The following is an 18,251-nucleotide window of genomic DNA, read 5'->3' as shown; positions in this document are numbered from 1 at the left end:
CGATTCCGCCCGTATGCAAAAACGCTTTCTGTAGTAGTGTATGATTTCTAACCTATTTAATTCAGAACATGTACAGTACTGCATGAAGCCATGAAGTTCTCATGTTCAATCTATTAACTTATTCTTTATCTATTATATCATAAAAATTGAAGATGATTTTGTTGGATTTTTAATTTATATGGCTTATACTAATATTTATATATTATGATATTTATTTAACTCAATGTGGAAAGTATTTATGCTACATGTGACAAGGAATTATTGATGCGGAATTTAACTCGAGGAATTAATACCCAAGGTGCCAAGGACGGCTGTACTGGAATACACTAGAGGAATTAATAGAGATATACTCTACTGGAATTTATACATGTTTATGCCCGGGTACAGTACAGGGTGAAATGGCTGGGTTTGTTTACACGATTGGCTCGGTAAGCTGTTGACCCACATGATTATATTGGAATTAATCGCATATACAATGTAATCATGGCACATGACTCACACATGCGTGCTTGTAACTATTATATTGTAGACTCATTTAACTAAATTGTCTGATCGTGGCCAATGACATGGTTCAGGAGTCTAACGGTGTACCGGAAACAAATATAGTGTATATCTGGAAGTGGAGTCTATAAATAGGTCCCTACCCTCTAGCCTCAATATGCATTGTGAGCGGCACCACGGAAAAGGCAAAGGGATAGAGGGTAGACCGGATAGACCCACCTAAACCTAATAGATTTTGTACTCAAAATCTCTCTTCGTCCATTGTCCCCACAATTTGGATCATTTCTTATTTCCGTTATTTACCAGCGATGCAACTATACAGTTTAGATTGATCCGTACAATCGATCTTTTCTTACGCGCGGCAGGCGATAGTTTGTTTCCTTTTTCTTCACAAAGGAAAATGCCAGTGATTAAGAAACATGACAGTCAAAATAAAGGAAATTAAAATTTACCTTCAAAATTCTTGGCTATTTAACTTTTTTCTTGTTATTTTTATCTATTTTTTCTAGTATAAATCGATTGCTTTCCTTAGGTGCAACCTTTAAAAATTTAATCCCAAAAATTTTTCACCTCTGATACTTATACGTATCATCACTCAATAACTTGGCATGTATCATCATGGGTCCTTGCAAATAATATCATCGATGCACTGATGCCTGATAGGAATCATCACTGGTACCTATAGATAATACCTGGTAGGTATCATCACCAATACCTGATAGGTATCATTACCAATATCATCACCCACCAATATCTAGCAGGTATCAACACTCATGGATATCTAGTAAGTATCATTATCGGTACATGCAAGTATCATTGATACATACAAGTATCATCAATGTATTGGAACCTATAAATATCATCGCTAATACCTATTAGTTATCATCACAGGTACATGCAAGTATTATCATGGGTACCTGTAAAAAAATCATCTATTTACTGGTAGGTATCATCACCAATACCTATATGTATCATCGGTCACCAACACTTGGCGGATATCATGACTCACTAATACATAGCAAGTATCAACATTCAATGATATACAACAGGTATCATCAGCAATACTTATGAGTATAATTGGTACCTACAAATATCATCAACGTGTTGGTACATGATAAGTATCATCGCTGATACCTAGTTGGTGTCATCATGGTACATGCAGGTATCATAGCTGGTATTATTAGGTGGGTTTAATAATTATTTTCTTTACTAACATGGGAAGATTTTACCAGACTGACAAGGATCATGCTATATTTGTGTTATGTAACTCACCTAAAAAATAACTGGTTTTCTTGTATATTTGTATACTTGAGTCAGTTTGGCTAACTTTTGGAAAGGATAAGTGGTCATGTTGATGTGCAGCATGCACGACATTGTACATCTCACACGTGGGCCTAGCACAAACCAGATAGAAAGTTATAGCTAATGCGTGAGGCTCACCCTATATATCAAGCACTATGGTTTTATGCTCCCTGCCACCCTACCATGTTGAGTTTGCGGGAGGAGAAATAGGTCTGCATGTCGCGCACATGGTATGGATGCGAGCATACTGTTCCATGATTTGGAATGAGATACCGATATCTAGCAGCCTCTTTACATTTACAACAATATAAAAAAAATTGTGTCCCGTAGGCCATAGCGCACAAGTCAATATATCACATGAGCCACAGATCAGCCTAATAGCCTATCAGCCAATCTTCGAAAAGGAAAAATAATTATCGATCCAGGGTGACCAGAGGCTCACAGATCACTGCATACGCTGTGGCCTGGGAGATACGTGCCTATAGGCCGACCCAATTGGTAGGCCCCATTAGATTGGAATGTGAGACATACAGGCCTTGCGGCCCAATAACAGTCTATCATGTGAATATGCTGTCAATTTTAGTTCGAAATGCTAGCCTACCAAAGGGAATTGGACCGTGCTTCCGGGCTTTGAAACAAGGCCAAAAGGTAGAATCAACTAGGTGGATGGGATCTAGCCGGCCTTGACGTACTATTTTTGCCTTAATTTTTTTTTTTTGTAAATTTCATAAGTTTTAGCCAAGTCCTCATCAGTTTCTTAGATGTATTTCCGAATAGGGCCCATTTCATAAATAAATCCTAGAGAAGGGAATGGAATTCACGCAACTAGAGGCCAGATCTATTTGTGGAGTAGTTTCATGTGTTGGTGTTGTAGAGAGAGAGAGTGTGTGTGTGTGTTTCACCGATTTTCAATGAACAAAACTTTGCCTTATTTTTTCTTTCTTTCTTGATGTTAAAAGTTTTACCAAGAGGCAAACACCCTGTGAACTGTTTTCTATATGCTGCATGTGTTCGACTTTATTTTCATATTGAAATGTTCTCTATATTGGTTGAGGATAAACTAGTTTCTAACTTAGGCCCCGCTCATTTCTTTGTTTGGCAGTTGCAACTTCATTGTTTTCCATTAGCACACTATCCAAACTGTTTAGCAAAAACTTTTTATATCAAAGTTTTTTTTGAAAAATCAAATAAACCCATTTTTAAGTTTATATTAATTAATACTCCATTAATTATGCGCTAATAGCTTGCCTCGTTTTGCATGCCACAAAATTTCCAAACCAAACCGAAGGTTTGAATGCACCCTTTAGGTCATTAGGTGCCAGACTAACATTATTATGTGCTCAGTGGCTTCAATCTTTGTTTGGTGTTTAAATCATACATACATATTGTTCTGTGTGCTTATGCTTAATGTACACAACACAAGATATGAAATGTATACTAATCGATCAAGTTGAAATGCTTAATGTGCATAACACATTTCATAACAACAGGTCACATTTAGCACACTGATATGAAATGTGTACTAACCGATCGAGTTGGGACTCCTAAGGATGGTATACTTCATTAATTATTCTTGAAACACAAAAAACTCGAAGCACACCCGAGGACTCATCCTCGAAAAACACATGTTCTTATGACTGATTACCGATGAGTTTACAATGCCTATACGAACGATCAACAGGCGTGTATGGCCATTCTATACCTGAGGGTCATCCTTCTGTAGACTGTTGTACAACAATTGTTAGTGTGACGAATACAATTACAATGGCTGCACTAAGACCTATATTGTTCATTTGCTGAATTGAGTTACATCAGCATCACAAGGTCACAAGGTACTGGCGTTCACTACATCTGACAAGTCATTTTCTTAGAGATGATTCAGACACTTGTTAGGGGTCAACACTCCATTTTGGGGGCTATCCATGCTTTGCTTAGCTCATTTATATGTATTCTTTAATTTTGGCCTCTTCAATGACCTATTCTTCTTCTCTTGCTATTGCAGGCTTTTTGCCTCTTGAAGCCTTGCTAGCAGGAAAATGAAGCCTTGCGTAAAGCGGTCTTGGTGCCCTCAATTCCCTGTCAAAGCCCCTGACGCACACAAATCCTGCGATTGGATTTGAGAGAATTAATCACCATGTATAAGATTCCTAGCTCAGAAAGTACAACTTTCTAGTTACTAAATATTAAGGCTGTTGCATTCTGGTAGCATCTTTAAGAAGCTATTAATATTAATTGGGGTGACAGCTACGGCAAAATTGTATGATAGATTTGCCTGCAGAACAATGCACAAAAACATAGTACTCCATAGGGAGTTTATTGCCTATAAAAAAGTTATTTTCTTGTTATTTTCCCCAAGGGGAAACTTTGGCCAATTTTGTTATCACTACAAACTATAAAAGTATAATACGACAACAACTTGCTTTTTTCTTTAAATCTCGCCTTATGCTACCAAGGTGGTGGTTTTTATTTAGTTGGATACAACAATGCTGAGGAATCTGATGATAAAGGTGGACCAAAAATGCCTGATGCACTCTTGTATACACATGATGATGGATCACAATTGGCTCAATCCGAACGGTGATGGGTCTCGCATTATCCCTTCCTCTAATTTTCCTTCCTAATCTCCCCTTGCTGAAGGTGATGGCAAAAGGTCTTGGGCACTATCTCAAGCATCTCACTCATTGGTAGGGGTGAAAACGGGTCGGGTTCGGTCGGATCTCACCCTTCCCATATCCTAACCCACATTTTATAGTCGGAATCGGGCCGGTCACGGATAGTATCGAATATGGATACAAACTCGGATAATGTCGGGCAAAAATATGGAACAAATACATACCAAAATGGATACGTACACTATCGGTTACGAATATTTATTCGGATATCAAGTTGAAGCAACAATATTATATATCACATAGACAATAACCATTTGACAATGCCATATATCCATAATACGATTATATTAGGCCCTTAGGACCTTAGGAAAAAAATAGGGTATAATACATCATAGTAGAACCAATACATAGTACCAAAAGGTGCCTCACAAAAACATAATACGGGTAATATCCGCATAATTATCCAGGTAAAACCCGAATTTTTTACCGGATAATCCGTATCCATCGGATACAATATATGTTCCCAAACCCGATCTCATATCCGCCAAAAAAGACCCGTATTCGGACCCGATATCCGTGAAAAGTCCCGGGTACCCGAATTTGTCCCGAAATAATGTGGCCGGGCGGGCGGGCGGGAAATATCCGCCCCGTTTTCATCCCTACTCATTGGGTCTTTGCTAGTTTGCCTCAATGAGTGTTAGGGCATTTGGGCTTTTTTTAAAAAAAAAAAACTAACAACTGATGACATTGACACATTGTAGAACAAGTGAACAACAACAAAGTTGTGGGTGCAAAAGATCAATGATGTCGATGACACATATTGTAGAACCATAGCAAACTCGATTGTGTAGTATTTTTTTAAAAAATTTGTCCGAATCTCTATGTGGTCTTTGTGGTGTGATACTTATGGAAATTTATGTCAAGCTCAGCCAACGTGAGGAGATCAAATAGGATGACAAAGGACATGCTACAAGAAGAATCATTTGAATGTAAGCGAGGCTGATTTTGATAGGCTCCATAAAAAATGAAAGGCCAGGGTAGTATGAGAACTGAGGTTGCAATGCTGGTGGTCAGCCATAGTGATGGGAGACAAAAGGAAGACCAAAACGATTGTGGTGCATTGTCAATGACAAGCCTAAATAAGGGCTATGGGTAACAAGTTAGAGGATAGATAATGCTATAACCCAAGAAGGAAACCTTCAACTAAACTTGTTTTAGTTCAAGTTCATGAATATATAAAAAAAAGGAGGGAAGATAGGTCAAGTAGCTACAAGAGTGTTAGTCCTACCCACTCTCACTTTGGCTTATGATTATCTTACGTATGAAACATATTTAGCCCTTCAGATGTATAATAATACAGTGCATTGACTGCATAGTTATTAAACCCAGATCGGTGGATGAACTGGTTAAGCTCTCGGTTCACCAGTCTACTAGTTCGACCAGCGTTCTAGGTGGTCCAACCACGATTGTTAAATAATATAAAATATATGTGTGATTTCGACCACAAACGGTGGGCTGGCAGGATGGTTACTTGACCAGGGGTTGAATCCTGCCCCCGCTACCTTCTTTGGACTTTCTATGAGCACGTGTTCATGAATAAATTGAGCCATCGCTCAGCCTGTAAAGAAGCGCACTTTATCCCTCTTCCAATCTAACCAGCCCTGGTTATTGCCCAGTTCATCTAAAAACCATCTAGTTCATCCAGTCTAAAGTTGTTCAATTACATCTCTGGCTTTTAAAGGAAACCATATTGGGTTGAGATTTTATTCTGGTTTTCCAGTTAAACCATCGATCCTGTCTAGTTTTAATAACTGTGATTGATTGCTTCCAAAAATATAATATAATATGTGTAGATCCATAAAACCCTAGCCATATGTATTTTGTGGCCTATCATGCCCTTCTACCAATTGTTTGAACATAAAGGGTATCGTACATCCTTCATCAAAATTTAACTAGGCTTATAGAGAAGAGTGGATGGACAAAGAGAGAAGGTCAATTTATCAGGCCCAACCTTGAGCCCAATTATTATGCTTTGATATGCTCACCTTTGACAGATTGAGTCCACTACAACATCCTAGTCCATGCACACTACATTGCTACTTTCCCTAGGTGCAGAGAATCAAGGACAAGACAGAGTTCAAGGGGTTGTTTGTTCTTACCTAACATTGCCATAACCCACTTTAGTCAAATTTGGATTGCCACACCTTTTGTGATCTACAAATTGTAAGCTATATGCGGGACAAGATGCTAAGAAAGTGTGGCAAGTCACAACTATGGCAATAAACTAAACACAAGGATAAGGAGGTGTGGCAAGAGGTAAAAGAGAACTTCTCTATAGACCTATCTTATGTGTGCACTTCACATGTACCCCATGCTTAGTGTGTGAAACCATGTGGAAGAGAAATGCCCAGGGGTCTTCCGGCTAGCTCCACAAGGTGGTGGGATTGCCGGCCTAGGTTCAAAGCCTCACCCCTTCTATTTATTTGATATTAGGTTCATCCCAAATATTCACTTTTTTTTTGTGCAGGGCTTGCAGTCTATGGGGTTATTTAAATCTAGCAAAACTGTCGATAGCTAAATTGCATATTGTTGCTCCCATGTATTATTGGTGACATTGGGTATAAGGTGGTTTAAAAGTGCACCAAAGGTAATGGAGACAAAGAAACAACAACGAAGGCAAAGAGACATGGTTGAATGTTGTTGATAAAGAATTGGAAGTTTATTTGGCTCTGTTCGGCTCAAAGGGATGGGAATTAATCCCTCATCACTAACGCAAAATGGTGTGACTCATTAGCTATGATTAATTAAGTATTGGCTATTATTTTGAAAAATGAATTAATATGATTTTTTAAAATAACTTTCCTATATAATATATATATATATATATGAAAAAAAACACAATGTTTAGTAGTTTGGGAAGCATGCGCGCAGAAAACAAGGAAGTAGAGTTGGGAAGATGCACCAAAGAACACAACTTTAATGGATGAGGCAACAACATGCGATTGTGATACTTGTTGCACTATTTTTGTATTTGAGAGATTTAAAGTACATTATTGAAGTTTAGAGTGAAAATGATTATGGCAAAAATTGAAGGACCAATTTATTAGGAAAAAAATATGCTTATGCTCCTTGACTTTGTTTTTATAATTTAGTTAAGCTACCTTTTCATTTCGGCAGTTATTGACTTAAACTATTGTGATTTCTCATCAGAGGCCAATAAGGCTGAGTTCGGGAGGTGGAATTAGGAACTCCACTAACTCCGTCTCCCCGCACGGAAAACAATATTGCTCATTAACACGTGATTAATTAAGTATTAGTCTAACACACTTAAAAAATGGATTAATATGATTTTTTAAAGCAACTTTCCTATAGAAAACTTTTGTAAAAAACACATTGTGTAGTAGTTTTGAAAAGCATGCGCGCGGAAAAGACGAAGGAGAGCTGGGAAAGAAGGGGGAAGAACAAAGCCTAAGTGTGGTTGTTACACTCTCCCTACTTCACCATGCATGAGAGTAGTAAAGAAATTGATTTTGCGAAATTACAGTAGATGACAATGTAGATCTTTCAAGTGATATGCAACAATCATGTTGGTTTGGTACCAAATCGTCTAGTTGTCTATGAAAATAAACGTACACAATTCTCACATAGTGAAGATCATGATAACCTCAAAAGTGCTAGCCTAACCCTTGAATTGTGTGTGTCACTAAGAGAAGAAGGTGATGACTTGTGGTAAGGACTTAGGACAATAGCTTCGATAAGATATTTGGAGTAGTAGGAAATATTCTTTGGTGTTGCTAAAACAATTGGTACTCATTTGATCTATAACAAAAAAAATTGGCATCCTTTGGCACCAAGCGAAATACTAACCTACATACTTATGCCAAAAATTTTGACAACATTCCAAACTTGCACCTTTACTAATCTTGCCATCGCAAAAATGGCAAAAAAGAGAGAGAGACAAGAAGGCAAGGCTAACAATGGCATTGATCCAAAAAGGCCCTAGATTGTCAAGGCGCTAACGGGATCCTTAAGTAGCTAGGGGACCAAATTTAGTGAGGTTTCATTGCTTAGTACTACAAGTGTCTCTTCCCTTATCCAAATAGTTTAATCTTGGACAACCAGCACGAAATATAATGTCATGCAGCACTATGGTAGGACTTAGAATAATCAAAGCTTATTGAAACTTCTTTTCAAAAAAAAAAAGCTTATTGAAACATGAAATTAACCTCCAATACAGTTCTCATAATAAAAATAGCACTATATATAACCACTATTATAGTAATTAGTGAAGTGCATAACTAATTGCTTGCAGCATATATTATAAAATAAACCTACATTGAAAAAAGGAATGTGCGTAAGCAAATAAAGTGTGTACCTCTCCAAAAGCAATGTTGTATCTCTTCAGTTGACAAACCTGCATTGAATTAATCCTCTTAGATAGAGAATATATGTCTTAGAAGAGAAAATAGCAAAATCAGATAAGCTACTATTTTTGGAATATTTGCACTCTACTTAAAAAGCTTCTACTAGTGGCAAAAGGCGAAAAGGCAGAGGGAGTTGTTCTTCCATTATCTAAAAAGGGTACACTAGGTCATATTAATGGTGAACTTGATATGCAGGGCTTGCAGTTCATAGGTAATAACCTTATTTAGCTAACCGATTTCCTTGTTCTGCCAGAGGCTCAGAGATTGTATGGCTGTGTTATTGCTGCCAATTTAATGGTTTAACCAAGAATACGAACCTATGCTATTGTTTTATTGTAGTCTTATGGTGTAATGCTTTCAAATCTGACATCCATATCAGAGAACAAATTTACACAATTTGGTCATGCAAAGTCAAAACACTTGGTTAATTACAGGAACAATACCTCGAAATATTGTAGGAACTGAGGTTCCAAAGTAAACTGTTCGTCTTGGGAGGTTCCATATCCAACTTCGTGGAACATCAAATGGATTTTTGCTGGAGTAGTGATCAGCAAATACCTACAACACAATAGATGCATTCCATATAAATCTGATGGATTAAAAATATTTACTTCCGCTGGTAAAATATATTTGACGTTGGGAGGATTGAGTTTAGCTCTTCTAACGTCAAATATAAATGATTGGAGGGAGTACTTTCTATTACTGCGAAAAAAAAAAGAGACTTTTGAACTTCTAATTGCTGGCTAAGACAAGTATTTAAGAGAGCTAATGCGCACCTCATTAACTTGAAAATATGTCCCGTTAAGTGGAAAGCTTCCTCTCATCGCTGTTCGGCATGGTATCTGCTCGAATTCAATTGAATAACGAAAACAATGGCTTATTAATATGTACACAACACATAAATATTTATGGGACTCTCAAGAGGGAACTTGCCAGAAGGGTTCCTCTAACTTTCTGAGACTGCATTTCCCGTGTACTGTTGCAGCTAAAGCATGTCGAACTCTCACAGAGTTTACCAGTTTCCTTGGAGTTGCAAAATGTCTTGGGTGCATCAGTTGATTGTGCCGTTTCACCTGTTGAAATTTTTATCATCAGTATAACCTGTACTAGAGTAAAGGTTGGATGGGAGCACATGAGCTTGCCTGGGGTCCATATAGAAAGAAGATATGGGGAGGGATCATCTGGTTCTCTTTGATCAAACTGCACAGACACAAGCAGAGCTAAACTTATTGCTTGCATTAATCTAGAAATATGGCAATATTTGGCTATGTATTTGGACAAGTACATAGCGAGAAGTTGTTATATTTTGGGACATAGGTGGTAGTTTATATCTTCTACAAACTTACTCCTTCCAGTAGAGGGTGTGAGTCTGGCAACTCATAACTGCAAACAAATGAAATAAAACATATTAGAAAGATAGATGATGGAAACATTAAAAAAACTTTATTTACTCTCAATGGCATTGATTTTGTTCAAGACAAAGCCGTACACTTGGTGTTCAGTCCTCAAGCGGTTGACATTCTTGAGCTTGGAAGTTGGAACTGAAGCAGCTTGAGGGCTTATGGCAACCAGTGCATTCGACATGTCAGCATCTTCGATCTCGATATTGTTTGCATGAATATAACTTTTCAAGTTCTGTGCAAACTCCTCGACATTAAGATTTATAATAGGAATTTCATCGGGATCTTCACTGAAAAAATCCTCTATTTCGGCCTCTCTTGCCTCTGCAATGTCAGGTTCAGGTTCTGGGGTTGATGGTTCTTCGATGATAGGTTGTTGTTGGTCACCATAAACATGCCCAGGATGGTTCGTGTTCCAGCTAAGTTGGCCCATAGGCCTTGAATGTGTGTATTTTTTGTGACTGCTCTCTGCATCATTTGGATTTTCTGGTTTAGAAGTCTTCTTTGAAGGTCCAGGAAGAGCGAGCCGTGCACTGTATTCAAACACATCGTTATAATTTTTTTTGAAAAAAGTCCACACAGAACACTTTTCTTTTTACCATACCAAGTAATCGAAATGACATTAATATGAAGTGCTTTTAACATTTTTTTTTTGCAAAAAAGAAGTGCATTAGCTGACCAAAGCTTAAATGGTAGAAAATTGAGACTCACTTGCAGAAATGCGATTAAAGTTTGACAACTAGAAGATAGCAATAGCTATATTAATTAGGATATCAAGCATTTCAAAGTATTACCTTGCAAATGCACTAGCAAAATGCTTACACTCAGCTCTCATTGGACATGAATTGCAATTAGGCTTGCTTTTTGAACAGAAAACCTGAAATCAGAAGAAAGCAAACCAGCTAGTCAGTTCACTACAAATCTGGTCCTTGATTGATCTTTAAATATATTTTGTGTTTCTCACCTTTCCAAAAGTTATCATTTGGTAGTGAAGCTCATACCTGCATAATGAGAGATGTTACTAAATGTTCCCAGTTAACGAATATTTATATTCCAAAGTACTACTTGAATTTAACTTACAACATCAATTGATCAAGCTTGCACAATCGAGGCCAAATATATTTCTGTATGTGTTCCAGCATGGGGTACCTTCAAGAATAAAATATCAGACTTAGATGTCACAAACATGGTTTGATATACGTAGGGGGTGTTTGGTTCATGGCCACACTTTGCCACACCACTTTTTTAGCTGTCATAGTTTATTATGCATGTGTTTGGTTCACTACCACAGATGTGGCTTGCACACTTTTTCAATAGTATGTCCCATATGTCATATACACATCTTTCAGCCTAACTTTGTCACACTTTGTGGCCAGCAATTTGTTCACCACACTTTTATGGCTTCCACAACTTGCCTAACCATATTTCATTTGCGGCAAAGTGTGGCTGGCAACCTAACACCCCCTGTAGTCTTTATATGACTCTATGCTCATAAAACCAACTCAAGAAAATAAAGATACATACAGTTCCAACAAGTGTAGTTGAAGAGACTCCGGAAGGGGTTGAAGTGGCACCCATCCAAGCCTCACGCATATTCGTGCAACATTTGTGTCCACCTAGGAAATTAGCACACAAATATTCAATCGAAATACATTTGAAATTTTAACTATGAGAGTAAGGAACAATGAAAATTTACTGGAAAAGCCATTTGGTGTAGTGTCAAAAGACGAACACACTCCGTGCTTTTGAGTCCAAGCCCTCTAATGCTCAGAAGGAAGTCCCTAAAAGAGTCAGAAAAGGTTCTAGAAAGGTCAAAAAAAAGGCTCTGGAATGTATTGGTTCTTCTAAGCATAAAAGCCGACGAGGAAGAACTTTTTCAATTTTCACCTCCTAGATCATACTATATCATCAATGACATGGCAAATTTTAGATTCCAAGAGTGGCAACAATTAGAAAATTTAAATAAAAGATAAAAAAAATTCTTGTAGCTGTGATCAAGATACTACTTATTAAGCTCTTCAGGCTTGTTTGAGAAAGGAAATATGGGTGCATGAAAATTAATAGCTTGATACTTTGAGTATTTGCCAGTGTATTCATTAGACTTTGCTTTGTCGGGTTCAATATCTCTTAGCCATTCAAGATCAATGCTTCCATGGTCTCTCACCAGCCGGTTTAGAAAGTCCTGTGCAGAAATGACAAACAAATTACAATGGTGCAAGTTGAAATGTGAAAAGGGACATGTTTTGACTTCAGATAAGACTATACTTCTCATAACTAAAAATTGTTATATTTTAGAACGGATGGAGTTGTTTTCTTAAAAGCTTCCCTATACAATACTTGCTTTTATCCGTTCGGCTAGCATGTTATTCATTCCTCACTCTTTGATAACAAAAGATATTTCATTCACATTTGCTTGGCATACTGCCTCCCAATCGATTGTGTCCTTCGCTTTGTCACTTCTTTGTCTGTTCCCATGATTGCGCAGCACTTCTTTTCGTAAATTATCCCAGTCATAATGTTTCATTTTAGTCCGACCCCGCACATTCCTAGCTTTTGTTCTCTTTTCAGTATGTTTGGATTTTCCAATTGAGCCTGAAGCAATTCCTAGGGGAACATCTGAATGAGAGTTCATGTTTCCACACAAGTTTGAAGAGGAATGCTTTTCACATGTTTTTGCTTGAACTCTGATATCGTTGTCCTGCTGCTGGCTGCATTCTGGTTGAGATCTTTCACTATTGATCTGGATTGTTCTTGTAGTGTATGCTTCTTGCAAATTATTGAAACAATCCTGCTGTTCTACATATGGATCTTCAGTTCTGTTACTAGTAAAACTATTGTCATAAAAAGAGTGACCGGTAGAAATGGGCACTTCCTCTGAACTAATAAATTGCTGGAAGAAGCTTTGTTTAACTGTTGCTGAGCATTCAGCTTCCTGTGAAGGCTGAAAGGGGAAAGAAGAATACATGTGCTGACTCAATGACCTATCTCTATTATCATATAAGAAGCTGCCCGATGAATAATCTGTCACTTTGGCTTTGTTTTCGTTGATAGAAGCATCAATTGGATGCTGCTGATAGAGACTAACTTCGGATTGCGCGACATCGGAGATATTCACTCCATAATCAAGTCCTGTACAGATCTGATATGTCGTGTCTAGATCAAACGGTGCGGCCTTGTTCAGATCTGAGGTTGGAAGAACACTGACTTGATGACATCCTGATGATCCAACCTCTTGTGTGAATTTCACCAATGAGCTAGAAGAACCCATTGTATATGTTCCGTTTAAAAGATATTTAGAGAAATTCCGAGGTGAAACCACGGAATTTTGCGAGGAAAGAACACCCTCAAGAGACCCATCTTCCACAGTATTGAATGATCCCAAGTCACCTATCTCTTCAACAAAGAAATTACCTTGCAACTTGGCAGATTCACCCAACACTCCAGAACAACTATCCTTCTGTTTAGGAGGTGTAGGAGTAGACTTCTCCACTGCTGCAGGCTTCTCAGGGCCTTCTGACTTGACAGGGAACCTCGCGGCAAGCGCCATGAAAGCAGAACTGAAATTTTTCAAAGAACAAAAGAAAATATAATTGAAACACGAACATGCAAAATTGCATAAAATTAGCCTTATTCCAAATAGGGTAGAAGTTCTCATTTCACCTAGAAAGATGGTCTGAAACATTCTGAGTAAGAAAGACGCCCACAACCGAGTCCACAACTGACCCTTTCCATGGTGAAAAACGCCTGTCGCCTGGAATGAAAATTAGAATATCTTCTGAAAAACTAAATGTATTGTTGTACAAGCCAAAAACACCACCCACATGCAATTAGTACAGAAGATTGATTCGCTGTAGTCTGATTGACACACAAACATTGAAAATTGGAGATCGATAGTGTAGAGACACTTTAAAAATTGGCTAAAATACTTTTATGCTAGAGACACTTTTAGCACATTTTGCTAGATTTATCTTGTAGAGGAATTGTACAGGCACTTAAAAATTTGCCGCATATGTAAAGGTACTTCTTTTGGCATTCTAACCTCTGTAGACGTATTTTTTAGGAGGTTAATATGTACTAAACAACAAGATATCAGCAACATAAGGTTCATATCAAACAAGTAGTCACATGAGGTTAAGATGGTTAGTGCATTGAAGATAAGAATGATCTAAAGAGGTGTTGAGTTCGAGGATTGACACTAGCAAGATCATATATTTCTCTCATTTTTCATAATAGTTTCCTATGTTTTGTTGCACAATTGAATGCCTCTACTTTTTATGGACATAAAAAATGTCGCTACAAAAATGCATCAGGCACAGTGGTTTCCTATGATTGTTGCTCAATTGAATACCTCTAATTTTTATAGATACAAAATATCTCTACAAAAATGCAACAGACACAATGGTTTCCTATGTTTATCGCACAATTGAATGCCTTTAGAAAGTGTCCTGATGCCTCTACTTTTTATAGACATAAAAATGTCTCTACAAAAGTGCCACAAGCACAATGGTTTCCTATGTTTATCGCACAATTAGATGCCTTTGGAAAGTGCCCCTACTTTCTTATAGACATAATTAAAAAAAATGTCTCTACAAAAATGCCACATGCCACAGAGACATTTATAAAATGCCAACTACATTTCTAGAGACAATTCACTAAAATACACTTATAAGACATTTTTCAAAATGTCTCTACAACATTCCAAAGGCATTAAAAAAAATGTATAACTTAGATGATACCACTTATCATGAAAAACCTGATGATATTATTTTTCTTGCAGCTAATCTAAAAATAACATAGGCCAAATATTAAATGTGGGAGTAGAAAATAGAGAAAAGCACAATGTTACAAACATAGTATACCTTGAACCAGATGCATGCGAGCAATAAATGAATCAATCCGTCCTCGGAACATTCTTCTTTCTTCTTCAAGAAGCCTCTCCTTATCTTCATCAATTCCTTCAACACCTTCACACTTATCTAGCGCCATTAATAAGTTCCACATCAAATTGGTGACTGGATCAATTTTCACTTCGGCCCGAGAACCTCTTTTCTTTACCTTTCCCTCTAAGGGAACCAATGCACCAAGATCTTTTGGTGTCTCTTCCACGGTATTGTCTGATGTCATGTTGATGCTTAAGAGCTTCAACTTCTCAATTATGGCTTCTAAATAATCAAGTGATGATGGTATAATTTCACAACCATCATTTTCTTTCATTGTAGGATCTCTATCTTCTGCCTTCCCATTAGCTTCAGTTGTTTTCCTTACACGACCCCTAGCTTTTGGCTTCCCATCGGGTTCTGCTTGTTTCTTTGGATGGCCCCTAGCTTTTGGCTTCCCAACGGGTTCTACTTCTTTCCTTGGCCGGCTCCAAACTTTTGGCTTCTCGGGGTTAGCTGATGTGGTTTCTCTAGAAGCCTCTAGATGGCAGTTCTTAGTCGTTGCCGGTCGGTTCACTGATTGAAAACTGGACATAACTTCAATAGGTGTTCTTTGGATATGCTCCACAGGAGTATTAATGCAGGGATTTCCATCAGCGACATATTTTGTGGAAGTTTTATGTGTTTGACACAAATCTTGCCCCTTAACCATCTGGTTCTCCAAAGGCTGAGGTTGATGAACACCACTGCTTGGGATATAATCGCGTTGTTCAGATGGCTGGGCTGTGGATGTGGCTGCTGCAGCACTTGCTACTTGCGACACTGTCGCTGTTGGCTGTGCTGCAGATGCAGCCCAAGCCACCGAACAGCTCCAATTCTTATTTATGGATGGGATCATTGTTTCATTGGGCAAATGTGTGTGCCCAGCTGATAAATGTCCAGACCACTCGTTGGGTAAACCAAGACACTCACTGGTGTAATGCTGAGTAGGCCTGATTTCTAAAGACTCAAGTTGATGGTCTCCATTCCTGTGCCCAATATTTTCTCCCAGTGAGTTCATGGCACTGTCAGGCAAGTTTGTGTGTTGTGCACATGAACCGATAAAATGTGTGTTGCTAGTGCAGGGCAGAGTAGGGTCAGTGTATTGCCAGGAAGATCTTGATTCCTCAAGGGCCATCGACCTTTGTACATCAGCCAAGGTTGTACACACTCCATGGTTTATTGCCAAAACATTATTTGTATTCCAATTACCAGACAGATTTGCCGATGTGGATGAAACATTTCCAATGAATCCATCCAACCAACTTCTATGATTCTCTGATCTCATCCTCTTGCATGTTTCGGTTAGAAGATACATTTCCGAGCTGGTGGAGAGGGGGTCACTATAGAACTGCCTTCTGCTATTCGATTGTTCAAGGTATGCATCAAAAGAAACCTGATGATCGGTGATAGTGCCATATCCTCTCTTTTTACCTATTGCATGAACATATAAGAAGTGAGAATCACAAAGGCCAAAAGAAGCTCCAATCTAGTCATTAGGATTGGTAGCAAACTTTGACTGATCATTTTTTGCAGGAAACTCACTCAAATTTATGTTCGTTGTGTTCCTTTCACTGCATGTGGGAGGTTCACTTGGACTTTGTGGGACTCTGTATCCTTGGGGCATTGGATTGACTACTCTTGTAGAAGCTTCATGGTTGAAATTTCCTGCCATCCAGGTTCTTCCGGTATGCCAAGCAGGCACGACTAGATTTTCTGGAACTATATAACCACGAAGCATATGGTCTGGTGTAGGTGATTTTTGTGTGGATGATTGAGGCACACATAAGTAATGATCAAGATCAATTGAGGAGTTTTGCAGTTGTCATGAGGAACTGTTGAGATGAGAGACACTTTCATCTGGAATGTCGTCGTCGTAGAAATGTTGGTACTAGTTTATTTGCTCTCTTGAACCAAATTGGAAATTCTAGCCATAGCTGTTTGTAGGATTAGAAAACCTTCTTGGAATATGATTCACTGCAGAATTGTTAAGGTCAAAAGTTACCCTGTTTGCTCTACTACTCTCTGCCCATATTTGCCGCATATTGGCCATTGGATCAACTGAAGCAAAAATTGGGCTGCCAATGGCACACCAAGGTTGAACTAGTTGGATATTGCTTCCTTCGACGGCAGATGTTAACAGCTGAGCATCCCCATAACAAGTAGGTGTCTCCTCCACCCGAGTTTGCGATAACAAATCCACATTTTCTTTATGATGATCTCTCCCATCAAAGTTGAAACATCTTTTGGCTAGAGTTGGTACAACAATAGTGTGTGCAACGGCGTCTTTAGATGGAGGGTGATGCTCTGTTGGTGTAGTATTTTGTTCCTTCCTCCTAACATACTTCCTCTTACCAGTTGGTTTGTCCTTTTCCTTGGGAGGCTCACTAGTTGTAGATTTGTGTGCCTGGGTTGCTTTTCCTTCTTTGATGACCTTTGGCCTGTTGCTTTTCCTCTTAGGTTTTTAAACTGTTGTTTTTCTGGCTTGTGAACTACTAGTAGATACATTTTTAGATGGCACATGTGTGACATTTCTAGTTCCCGTCTCAATGGAAGGGTTCATCCGAGGCAACGTAGAAGAAGTTGAGAAGCATAGGTTGATGCCGTGAGGCTCATGCAACCATTGACCTTCCATATTTCCTTCTGTAGAGGTGCAAGTCTAGATGAAGCACGGTTCTAGTTAGCTTCCCGTCGTTTTCACCTATGACAATATCATAAGGACGCAATTTAGATGGTCATATACTATTCAAAAGATCAACACTAATCACAATATAATGAAAATGGCATAGTAAATTGGTTGCATGCAACTACACTTCTGATTGTGCTTCTCAAAATATTAAAGCAAGAAAAACAGGGTATAATCAAGCAACTACTCCAGAAGAGGGTATAATCAAGCAACTACTCCAGAACTAAACCCCAATCCCTCGAACAAAATCCCACCTCTACAAATAAACCCCAGTCTGAGCGAAATTTGTTTCAACTTATATAGTTCAATCTTCTCTCTAAGTGAGGATTCTAAGGAAGCAACAAATGAACCACAACACTTAAAAGGAAATGTAGATTCCCTCACAATAAAAAGTGCACTTGACACTTTAA

General features: G+C 38.3%; 2 pseudogenes; both read right to left on the bottom strand.

Annotated features, from left to right (window-relative positions):
- Positions 1-3,779: 3,779 nt before the first annotated feature.
- On the bottom strand, positions 3,780-16,830 carry LOC127762552 (protein ROS1A-like; annotated as a pseudogene).
- Positions 16,831-16,980: 150 nt separating this feature from the next.
- Positions 16,981-17,790, bottom strand: LOC127764153 (protein ROS1A-like; annotated as a pseudogene).
- Positions 17,791-18,251: the final 461 nt, after the last annotated feature.

The sequence above is a fragment of the Oryza glaberrima genome, chromosome 2 (assembly GCF_000147395.1).
Source record: "Oryza glaberrima chromosome 2, OglaRS2, whole genome shotgun sequence".
Lineage (NCBI taxonomy): Eukaryota > Viridiplantae > Streptophyta > Magnoliopsida > Poales > Poaceae > Oryza > Oryza glaberrima.
Note: the sequence above shows the minus strand (reverse complement) of the source record. Positions and strands in the feature narration are given on the sequence as shown.